The sequence below is a fragment of the Morone saxatilis genome, unplaced genomic scaffold, assembly GCF_004916995.1.
Source record: "Morone saxatilis isolate NCDOM2014 unplaced genomic scaffold, NCSU_SB_2.0 Contig3, whole genome shotgun sequence".
Taxonomy (NCBI): Eukaryota; Metazoa; Chordata; class Actinopteri; family Moronidae; genus Morone; species Morone saxatilis.
Genome location: NW_023339873.1, coordinates 795,174 through 807,451, shown reverse-complemented (window position 1 = coordinate 807,451; position 12,278 = coordinate 795,174).

Genomic DNA, 12,278 nt, shown 5'->3' with positions numbered 1-12,278 from the left:
AGAAACTACTACTGTTAGTGGACAAACTTTGTCCTCAGCATTAACGTTAGATTGCGTTGCAGCCAATTCAGGCCTTCTTTCACTCCATCTTTCTCTCCTGACATCTGTCTTTTCGCTCTGCTTCCTTCTCGTTAATCTGCTGGATTTCCTCTTTAGTCTCGTCTACCTGTCGGATTTCCTTTACCCCATTGTAATTGTAATTGTGTGTGTGTGTCAGGTAATTTACAGCTGTGAAATTGCGTTATGGAAACGTCCTGTCAGGAGATGGAGGGATGAAGACCTTCTGTTACGTGAGAAAGTGTATGTACTGTAGATGGCAGCTCTGCCGCCCTCTGCTGGCCAACTGCAGAACAGTTTGAAAGTCCGACTGAAGAACAAAAAAACTTTGAGTGGCGCGGGTGGAGAATGGCGGAGGAGAGGAGCAGCTAAAACTAAGAAATGGGCTTATCTCAAAAACTGAAAAATGCATATCCTTCCAATAACTTTTGCAGTGTCCAGAAATATTTAGTTCATGTTTCTATAGTTAGAAATCTTTTGAATCGCTATGTTTCTTGTTTTTATTTGATAAAATCCGATGAAAAAATAGGTCAGATTTTGGTATTTTTCATATTTATGACTCAATTTCAATACTTTTTTCAATTATTATGGTTTATTGACTCATATTACCTTTTAGCTGAGGTTGTACAGATTTTAGGAATATCAATAATTTCAAGATACTCCAGGAAATGACCAACACACATGAATGTAAAACCCATTTTTAAAATGTTGACACTGAATTTTTGCAAAGCCTCCAATACTGGTGTTCTTGTCTGGTGATGATCAGGTTGTCAGAAACACTAATTAGATTTCCTCACAAGTCCACTCAAGACCTGACCCAGTCGCCGAGTCACGCTGCGCCCAAATTATATCCAGTCTAATCGGGTCGGTGGTGGTCCTGTTGTCGGTGTGTTTATCTGCAAATTGCTTTATTTTTTGCTTTATTGCTTTTCTTTCAATGAAAGTTCCTACTGTTTCTATTGTAATCATTTACATACTGCCTTTATTTCTAGGAAGAAGGTAGTCAAAGAAAATCTTTCACAATATGGTCAATAAAGTTCCCAACTAGCTAATGTTATTGGAAATGTATGCGTAAGAGAGAACAGAAATACCAATTGCCTTTTAACAATAAAAGCAAGAAAATATGAAAATGAGAGGACGAGAGAAGAGGATATATGCTTGTCTGAGGAGGAGAGATTTTCCCCTCTGGTTCTCAGGGGGAGAGGAAGGAGTCAAAGGAGGACACGAGGGAAACTGTCTTAATAACAAAAAAAGGAGATATTCACTTTTTCAGAGAGCAGAGGAAAGAAATAATCAGGAAGATAAATTTAAAAAAAGCAGGAAAAGAATGAAAAAAGAGAGATTTGGATACAGAGAAAAAGGAAAAAGAGACGACGACGACAGAAAAGAGGAAGAGACAGACAGGATGTTTTGGAGACAGCGAGAGGGTCGAGAGACATTCAAATGCAATGGGATATAAGAGAGAGCGAGAGACTAGCACAGAAGTGAAAGCTCTGTGGATTTAAGCCTGCAGGCGTTTTAGCAGAGCTGGTCCCTCTGGATTAACACCGCCTTTAATGAATCCACACACACACTGAAAGGCATTTTTTATCTGTCTGCAGACAAAACACACACACACCTGTGAAACTACCCACACAGGTACGTTCGTAAAACACACACGAAAAAAAAGAAGCCTGTCCTTTGAGTTTGAAACATGGACAACCTCAATAACGTGAGATACACACACACAAATTGTGACCTGCTGACTTTTCTACAATTTGAAAGCAAAGAATCAGACTCCATTGACAAAACCAGCAATTTTACCTCACAGGTAATCGTAAAAAAATAAAAAAATAAAAAATAAAAAACTCACCAAAACTGTCTTTGTTAGATGTGAAAATACTCATGAAAAGTGCTGTAAGGGCTGCAATTTAACTGTAATCCTTAGGAAGAAATAGGTAGGTCAAAGTACATCCACTAACAGTAGTTGTTGTTTGTTCCACTAACAGGAGAAAAAGAAAAAGAAAACTCACCAAAACCGTCTTTGTTAGTCTTTCCAACAATCACCAATGCAGATTTGGTCAAAAAGAAACTCAAAGTTTTTTTGTTCTTCAGTCGGACTTTCAAACTGTTCTGCAGTTGGCCAGCAGAGGGCGGTAGAGCTGCCATCTACAGTACATACAAACACTTTCTCACATAACAGAAGGTCTTTATCCCTCCATCTCCTGACAGGACGTTTCCAGCAGATTAACGAGAAGGAAAGAGAGCGAAAAGACAGATGTCAGGAGAGAAAGATGGAGTGAAAGCAGCCAAAAAGGAGAGAAATAGATAAAAGGAGAAGGAGAGATAAACACAGAGGGGAAAAGACAAAAGTGTGACATTGACTGAAAGAGAAAAAGAGAAAGAGAGCGACGGAGGAAGTGAAGAGAAAAGTGAGGTGGAGAGGCTTTAAAAGGGAATATAACTCCTTTAATCTATTGGTCTCTCTCCTGCAGCCTCGGGCGAGCCTCCAGCACACTCCCCCTCTCTCTCTCTTCCTCTCCTCTCCTTCATTAGTGGGCGATCAGAGAGTGGGTGATTTAATGGAGGAGTAAAACCTCAAACCTCAACCTGCAAGACGGAGAGACACAGAGGAAGGTTGAACAGATGGACTCGAGACATTTTATGATCTGAGGCTTGTTTTCGGTCTCTGGTCTCGACCGAGTCCAGTTAGCAGGTTTAATTTATTACGATGAGTTTTATGCCTGCAGAGAATTATCAGCTCCCGTCGGGATATAAGGAGCTTTAAAGTGAGTTTCTGCTTATTGTTAATCTGTTTTGATTCACTCTCAGCGCTCTCATAGCGTCGCTTTCAAAGAAAAAGCTGTAAAAAGCCTCAAACAGCAGACAGACACAGTTAGACACCAAGCAGCAGCCTTAAAACTACAGTTCCTCTCATGGTCACTAGAGGCTGGCTCCAGCAGCGAGTCAGTCTCCATAAGGCCCCATATTAAATTGTCCAACTCTACAGCTGAAATAGAAGCGCAGCTCCACACCACGGAAGCTAAACTATTAGCTACTGTAGAAAGGTAGTTGATTGTTGAGTCTTATTCCCAAGTCATTAAATACATCCCAAAGCTTCAATCCACCAACCTAATGTCGATATTTGACAATTAGGAATGATCTTTCTCGTCTCTGATTGGTTGTTTTCATTCGAGTCTGGTACGTTCTTGCCATTAGGAGCACTAGGAGGAGCCAGAGGAACCTGATTGTCTGTCTACTCTCAGGATAAGTGAAAGTTTCAGCATGTATGACAAAAAGTAATTTTTATAAAAGTTACCTACTTTATTTTTTTATTTATTGATAGTGCAAGATACTTATATGAAATGTGAAAAAATCAACAGTAATATTGATGGCAACAACGGTATTAAAAAACAACAACAACAAACAAACTAATAATAATATTTAGAAGTAAATATAAAAAGTTTTTTTTTAATTAAACAAGAAAATGTAACTAACTAAATAAATACAGGGCAATTAGAAGTAGATATGGTGAAGTAGTTGGAGGTACCAGAGTAGAAATAGAGATCAGATGAGATTTCATGTTTAAATTTTCTTATATTAGTGTGAGTGATTAAAATAATTTAACAAAAAGAGAGAAATACAGAAAGACAAATCAACTTTCTATGTTTGTGAACTTTACTGCAGCTTTAATGCTTTTATTTTATTGGATTTGGTTTTATTTTGCTCTTGTGAAGCACTTAAATATGAAATATATATATAATATGTATTATTATTATTATATTTATTGAATGGTATTTAATGTCCCTACAAGTTGTGAATGCCAGCTGAGATTATGGTGCCATGTGTGAGGCAGTACGGTCTGCAGCCTGCTGCAGTAATACAGCCCTGTGTGTGCGTGTGTGTGTGCTCATCCATTGGACATGCTGATACACTGAGCTGCTCTCTGAGGACCTGCAGTCATCTGAACAGGCAGCACTGTGTGTGTGTGTGTGTGTGTGTGTGTGTGTGCATTCATTGTGTCGTTATTTACTCTGCCGTACAAACAAAGCAAGGTCACATTCAAGGTGACGTGATCTCACCATCTCTGCCTTAACATGCAAACAAGTTATTTTCCCCTCCATCTCTCCCTCCCTCCCCCCCTCTCTCTCTCTCTCTATGTCTATGTCTCTCACTCTCTCTCTCTCTCTCTCTCTCTCTCTGAATAGGCAAATAGAGAACGAATGAGCACCGGCCGCCCGACCAAAGTCAATTACAGCAGCCCTGGGGATGTCGTCTTAAACAATGCTATTAGTTTCTAATAGTTTTTAATTACTGGCCTTCTTTTTATATAAATCACCCCCCTACTTTCTTTCTCTTTCTTCTCTGTCGTGGAAAAACCTATTTGTGTCCGTAATTAAATGGAGGAGAGGGATATGAATTTAGTGGCCCTCGCTTCTCGTCTCTGACTGTTTCTGTTTGAGCGGCTCCTGATTAATGCCAATACATATTGCTTGAGATAACCATTTAGTGGTTAATTTAGCCAAATTTATTGCCTGCGTGCCGTCGCAGGGCGGAGCAGGGGGTGGGGGAGGGGTGGTTGTCACCTCCCCGAGGCCACAGAGGGCCCTGTCGCAGTGACACAGCGCTATCTGGTGGAGAGTGGCCGGCACTGCAGCTCCTTCAGGTGTTTGTTATAATCAACCTCTGCTGAAGTTAAATGAGTAAACACACAGTGTGTAAAAGGTAATAGTACAACGTTATACTGATGGAAAGCAAACATTAATTGATTAATTAATTCATGCATGCATATATACAACCAATTAATAATAAGTTAAATTATTGTATTTAATGGGAATTAAATTATATATTTTAACAGATTCATTAAATATAAGGATATTGTAGTTACATTCACTCCAACATATTTCAATATTTGAGAGAAAAGACAAAAAACGGAGGTAAAAATGTACGTTTAAGTAATTTCAGTCAAAAATCTTATAAGTTTGAAACATATTTTTAAATCTTTTCTGCTTTCTTATTTAGAAATTTCACTAAAATTATGAATATCTGTATTTAAAGGTCAATTTAGGAGGATCTATTAGCAGAAATGTAATATAATATTCATATTCATTTGTGGAAGAGTAAGAATTGTTTGTCATGTTTCTACAGTAGCCCAGAAGGGACAAATCAAACACTGGCTCTCATAAGGGCCATCACAACAATATAACTAATTTTAGTGAGTTCTCAGTTGGTCTTCACCATTATCCAGAGTCCACTTCAATGATGTAAAGAGACGAGATGAAACAATGGAGGGAGAAACTGGAGTCCGTTGTTAGCTAACTTTCAGATAATATCTGGTCGGATGGTTTGTTGGCTTTGCTTTCTGTCTGAGCTAACAGTAACACTGGTCTTCCTCAGGAATGCTAACGTGCTAACCATTAACATTTTATAGGTTAACATATTAGCATCATTAACATATATAAAGATGGACAATGTGACAGCTCTCCAAAAGTGAAGCTAAACCCTCTCTATCGCCCCCTGGTGGCTGACTGCAGTGTAGCTCATATAGTCACTGCCTCCATGTTAGCAGATTGGACAAAACATTGGCATATCCGGGATATTTTGACCTCGTTTTTGTACAGTGGGAGGAAGTGGAGACGTGACTTCCATATGTCGATGGTTAGCATGAAGTATGAAAACATGTGATGGAAATAGTGTGTGTTGTCTCAGGCCTACCAGACACACACACAGAGGCTGGCAGTGTGTGTTGGTCTGATTAATGACGGCAGCAGCAGAGCAGCTCTCAGCCAGCTGTCACATGACATCTGATGACTGCCTCACTCTCTCTCTCTCACCCATTTTCTCTCTTTCTCTCTCGCCCTCTGTCCAACTTGTCCCTCCTTCGTCCATTTCCTCTCTCTCTCTCTCTCTCTCTCTCTCTCTCTCTTTCTCTCATGATGAACAAGCTGCTCGGTCAGTGTGACGTCCAACAGTCTGGAACAGCCCAGAATATCAAACAAAATCCACCATGACATAACAAACCTCTCTCCCTCTCTCTCTCTCTCTCTCTCTCTCTCTGTCTGTCTGTATGTTCCTATGTCTCTCTCTCAGTGATGAATAAGGGTCAGTGTGTGACCAAGTACTACCGGTGGATCCAGAAGAACAGCGGCTACATCTGGATCCAGTCCAGTGCCACCATCGCCATCAACGCCAAGAATGCCAATGAGAAGAACGTCATCTGGGTCAACTATGTCCTCAGGTCAGAGGTCAACTCAGCTCAGACAGTTGATTAGATCTGCATATTGCCAAACTTGAACTTTTATGAATGAAGATATATGAAGTCACCAGATTACTGAGTGAATATGCACATAAATACAACAACAAGCAAACAGTAATGGATGAATGAATGAATATATACAAACTAATTAATTAATGAGTTTGATTAATGTATTAAATGGGAATTACATTATAAACTAAACACATGCATTAAATGGAAGATTATTGCAGTTACATTCACTGCAAGTGATTTAATATTTGAGAGAAAAGACAAAAAAACTGATGTAAACATGTACTTTTAAGTCATTTCAGTCAAAAATCGTTATATTTGATAAGTTTTAAACATATTTCAGATCTTTTCTGCTTCTTTGACAATTAGTGTTTATCATTTATCATATTAATATAATTTTAAAAAGTCCAGTGTGTAACACTGATCTGTTGGCAGAAATGTAATATAATATTCATAGATATGTTTTCAAATGTGATTTTTGTCTCTACCTGAAACATAGTTCTGTGTTTGTTCACAGTAATCCAGAGTATAAAGACACGCCCATGGACATCGCCCAGTTGCCCAACCTGCCCGAGAAAACCTCTGAGTCTTCCGAAACGTCCGACTCTGAGTCCGAGTCCAAAGAAAACTCCGGTAGGTGAAATAAAGGAAGGATGAAGAATTAAATGTTTTAGAGAAAACAGAGAAGCAGCAGATTATCTTTCTAATTTTCCAGTGTTTTTACATAAAATTCAGATTAAACTCCCTTTCAAGCACATTTTCAAGTGTTACCAGTATAATAACCAGCAGTAAGAAATACAGCCTGAATAGGAGAAGCCAGAGATATTTTATCAGTCGGTGCCAGTGTGCCGTCAGTGCCAGGCTGGATGGTGATGAACGCCAACAGCTGCAGGGACTGAGCACTCACTGGCAGTGCTGCAAACTGCCACAAAATGACATAAAACGCCGCATAACTCTGCAGAACGCCACAAAATACCTCCAAACTTCACACAATGACACTGAACAGCCTCCAAGAGATGCACCAAAACAACACAAATGGTGGCAAAATCCAACTCAAGCTGTTGCTTCTCAATGTTTTATGTCTGTGAAGCCCAGAAATGTCGGTGATGCCAACAACATCACTTGATTAGGTGACTGTTAAGACCCCTTGAGAGACTTTTGTCTTAGAAAAAAGTGACTGTGACTTGACTGTGTTCAGTGTGATCAGCAGCATGTTGCTAATGCTAACTAGCAACAAACAGCTGATAAAATCTGGCAATTATGATTTCAGCTATTAAAATGAACTTGAGATACTGTATGATACATTATCCCAGGGAAGTATTAAGGCTATTATTTATATTAGGGGTTCCCAAATAAAAAAGGCACAGTCATTTTGGTCATCATTGAGATATGACTGCAATTAAATGTCTGTTTTATCTTGTGACAGATTATAAATTCTTAGAGAAAAAAACAATGTAACAGTTGCAGTAACTACAACATCCAACTGAAAACCAATGAGCAGTAAGTGCAGTCACTGCGCTCTCCCTCCGGCTGCAGTTACTGCGGCTTCAGTGTCTGTAAATCCTGAATTTCATACAATTTCAGGACATTGTAGGATTTAAAACAAAGGGAATCTTCATGTTCTCCAATGGGAACTCTTACTGTCTTTATCTAAAGATTATTAGCTGAGCCCATTGATAGCAATAATAGTTCAGATAGTTCATAAAAGTGCTAACTTGCTAGACAAGAAAAGGTAGTGCTAAAATAAATGTGTCATAGGTTTAATCTCACAAATTAGACACTCAGACCGTAGTTACTGCACTCTGCTTTTGTACTACCTATATATCTATATATCTGTTTATACATATAAATAAACCCCCAGTGTTGACTCCATGGGTACGTCCCTGAATTATCTGGTACCAATGAGAAGCTGCTGTCTACAGGACAAGGGAAAGTGAGGATGAACAGGATAAAAGGTTAATAAACATCATGAAAAGTGACATAAATCAAGTGTTGCAGTTAAATCTCATTAATTCAGTCATTAATTCTCATACAGCAACAAGCTTTGACAGCAAATCTCATTTTTATCTTTAATTTTTTGAGTTACTTTTTAATTATTGAAAATAACATTTCAACACAATAACTAACATTGCAGGGACCTTGACCTGATGTGAGCATTCATACAGAAGAATAAATTAGATCTTAAAAATACTGAATTCAGATCCAGAAATACAAATCAAGGATTAACTTGCTGCGTGTCACCGAAATTTCAAGCAGCCAATTCCGCCAGAGACATAGCTCACACTCTGCCAGTATAGTTGAATTTAAACCAAAGCGTGGCCTCCACCTTGAGCATAATATTATCAAGTCCTGCAGCCTGTGTTGGCATGATGGGAATCAGTGCCAGCTGTTATTCTTGCTGGAGGAGAATGATTCTGGCATGCTGTCGGCTGTAAACCGGCGCCAGCTGCTGCAGGAGGCGTCCAGCTTCAGCCAGGATCCAACAGGCCCGAGGTGCTCAGGCTCAACATATTCTAAAATGAGATGTCTGACCTTTGACCTTTGTTCTGTTAGGATGCAGAGAGAACACAGGGAAACGTGCCAAAGACTAATTTATTTAGTTTTGAATCACTCGAGCACCAAATGTGGATTCATCCACCGCTGAAAATAGTCCCCAACAAATTCACTATTTCCTCCTGTTTGTTTGATAAAACTACAGTGAGCAGCTAAATTACTGAACCTTTATTTAAAACTGTAACAATATAGTTGTGTTTTTAAAGATTCACATCTTCACTAGGAACAACACATTCTCACTCCCAACTGCTCCAGTATTGCTGCATGATCGTAGGGCACGCTTCAAACTACAACACTGTAGGTAGCGCTCACACATACGCAGTTAATTTAGCAACAATTAATCATCATCATCTGGTTAGACTTTCAAAATAAAGCTGGCTGAGAAATATTTCACATGGTATGACTTTAAACTGTCGCCGTTTGATTAGGTTTAGTCATAAACACTACTTTCCAAAAGCAAAAATAGTAAATGGAAAGTACAGTGTTTAAGTTCCACGGGAGTAAAATATGTGAGTGTGGGGAAAAAGAGAAAAGTACAATACTAACCTTGGCCTCCAGTTTGCATTACAGAGCAATTAGCTTCCTTTAGAGAAAGGGGTTATTCCATAATGTTTAGGGGCCTTTGAAGTCAAGATAGCCTACTTCTAGTTTGCGTCAAGATCCAAAAACTGTTCCTGTCATGCAATTTGATAACATCTCCCTGTCTGGTATCTTTAAAACTCCACATTTCCATTTTATAATGCAGCCTTTCTCGTATGACTCCAAGCAGAAATAACCCACGATGACAATAAACCTTACATAAAAAACATAAAACAGTATTTCAATTTGTAGTTATTGAACTTCCTGTTTCCATTCTGATAAAGTTTAGTGGATAAAGTCCAAGATTTTATGGTTTTATACCTGACAAATCCTGATATGTGGTATATTGCCAGTAAACCAAACCCTCCCTGGGAAACACTGCAGCCCGAGAATGAATCTGTTTTGCTTGGAAAGCACACTTAATGGAGATACAAGGTTTTCCCCAGACAAAGCAATTGAGTCGACATTTCAGGTGCCATGAGGGAGTCAGAGCATTTGCCAGCTGGGCAGCCGCTGGCCTCAGTGTGTGCTGGCAGGGTCTGAAGTGTGTGTGTGTTGTGTGTGTAATGGGCTGGACAGAGCCAACATGCCTGAACAGCAGCAGCTACAGATACTGAACACACACCAGTGCTTCCACAACACAACACAAACACATGGAAATCCTGTCTGGAAAAATAAAAAGGATCAACACCTGCACACGAATTCAGATACACAAACTGAAACATGGATGTCTTTGTAAGTGGAGGCAGGTTTAAAGGTTTTCAGGCAGTGGTTCTCAACCCTTTCCTATCATTGTGTGAACTGATGAACCTATGACATATTGTATGGATATTTCATATTATACTCAATGTATAACAATAACCACAGAGAACAGCAGATAAATTGTACAATGAACCCAAACAGTGAACTCAATAACTGCAGGAAGTTTGTGGAAAACGAGCGATTTTGATGAATTCTGAGAAGATTATTTCCTGTGAATATTGATTGGAAATTAGTTTTTTATACATCTCTCTGTCTGCATTATGTATTTTTCATTTTTCAACAACCATTCAGACTTAATCAGCTTCATTTTTAACAGACTCAGTGTTTTCTTCTCATCTTCTAATGCAGGACGAGGCTGTTTATCAGAGAGTGAAGACTGTCAATATACACTGTGTTTAGATCTAAAATCATAATCTAAACTTTAAAAATAAATATTTCATTCAGTTTTCTCGAAACTAAATGCTGAGATATGGACCTAAAGTGTCTATTTTTCAAGATTTCTTACACCCATTACCCCTGTGAAGCTTTGAACCCGACCCCAAGGTTGGGAACCACAAACAACTCAGACAACAGACAAACATAAAAACAAACATAATAAAGGATGAAGATGAAAGTAAAACTGCTATAGGCTCTACATTTTTCTAAGAGAGATTAATAAAGAAACACTTAAATGAAAGATAAAAATGCAGATAAAAACAAGAAAAATGTCAACCTCATTGTGGCTCTAAAGAAAGTCACAGGATTGTCAGAGGTTCATCAATTGTTGAGTCTGGACCAAAGTAATCCATGAGCTACCAGCCGTCACTGCCGTTCCTGAAGCCATAGAGTGGCTAATAATGTCCACACAGACCACAATGCCGTGCATTAATTAATTAGTAAAAGAACAAAAACTTGTGGAGCTTAAAATCTGAGACTATTTAGCCAATTTGTGCTGAGATTTCTAACCCACTTACCTCTTTCTTCTCAACAGACAATGAGAACGCCAAGCCCGAGGGGAAGCCGGGTCACCAATCAGAACGCAGCGAGGACCCGGAGGCCGACAGCAAGCGTCAGCAGCAGCCCGGCCAACCACACTGCTCCTCTGAACAGGAAATGAAGCGTCAGGAAGAAGGAGACAGCTCGAGTAACCCTGAGAGCCAGGACAGCGACGACAGTCTGGAGCCTTCAGATGGCGAGGGGGAGGAACAGGAGGAGGCAGCGGGGGGAGGAGGAGGAGGGGGAGGAGGTGGAGGAGGAAGGTTGGGGAGGTTAGCAGGACTGGGAGGGTTAGGTGGACTGGGCGCCATCGGAGGCCTGAGTAATCTGGGTGGGCTTCATATTAAAGTAGAGCACTACGGAGAAGGGGAAGAAGTACAGCTGCACAACTCGCAAACTTCTTCATCAGAGGAGGAGGAAGAAGAGGAAGATGAGGATGACGACGAGGAAGAGGACGGAGGCTTGCAAGACTGCGACGGTGCCAGCGCCGGAAGCAAACTCCAGAAGAGGCGGAAGAGGAGGAAAGTGCAGAAATGGGACGGATCCCGAAGCAGGAGGCTCCGTCTCTCCTCAACCACGCCCAGCCCCGTCGCCATAGGAGATACGGCGCCGCTGGTTGACCCCTCCCAGGCCACGTCTGCCAGCTCCTCACACCTCCTCACCTCCTCTGGATCCCCAAACAGCGCGACGTCCTCGGTCCTCAAAATCAAGACGGAGATGGCAGAACCGATCAACTTCGACAACGACAGCAGCATCTGGAACTACCCGCCCAACAGAGAGATCTCCAGGAACGAGTCCCCGTATAGCATGACCTCCAAGCCGGCCGCTCCGGGAAGTCACGAGACCTTCCCCTCGCCCCAGGGAGGCTCCCTCCAGGTAGCCATTCCCGACTCCGTCCTCACCCCTCCTGGAACCGAGGGAGGAGCGGGAGGAGTGAGGAAGCCTCCTTACAACGGAAGCTCTGCCCCGTCTTCTGCTTCCAGCGCTACAAGTTTAGCTCCTCCCTCCAGCGCCTCCTCTGCCGACCCCTTGTCCCCTCCTCTGTCCGCCTCGCCACGGGACAAGCAACAAGGCACGCCGACCACCTCCTCTTCTTCTTCTTCTTCTT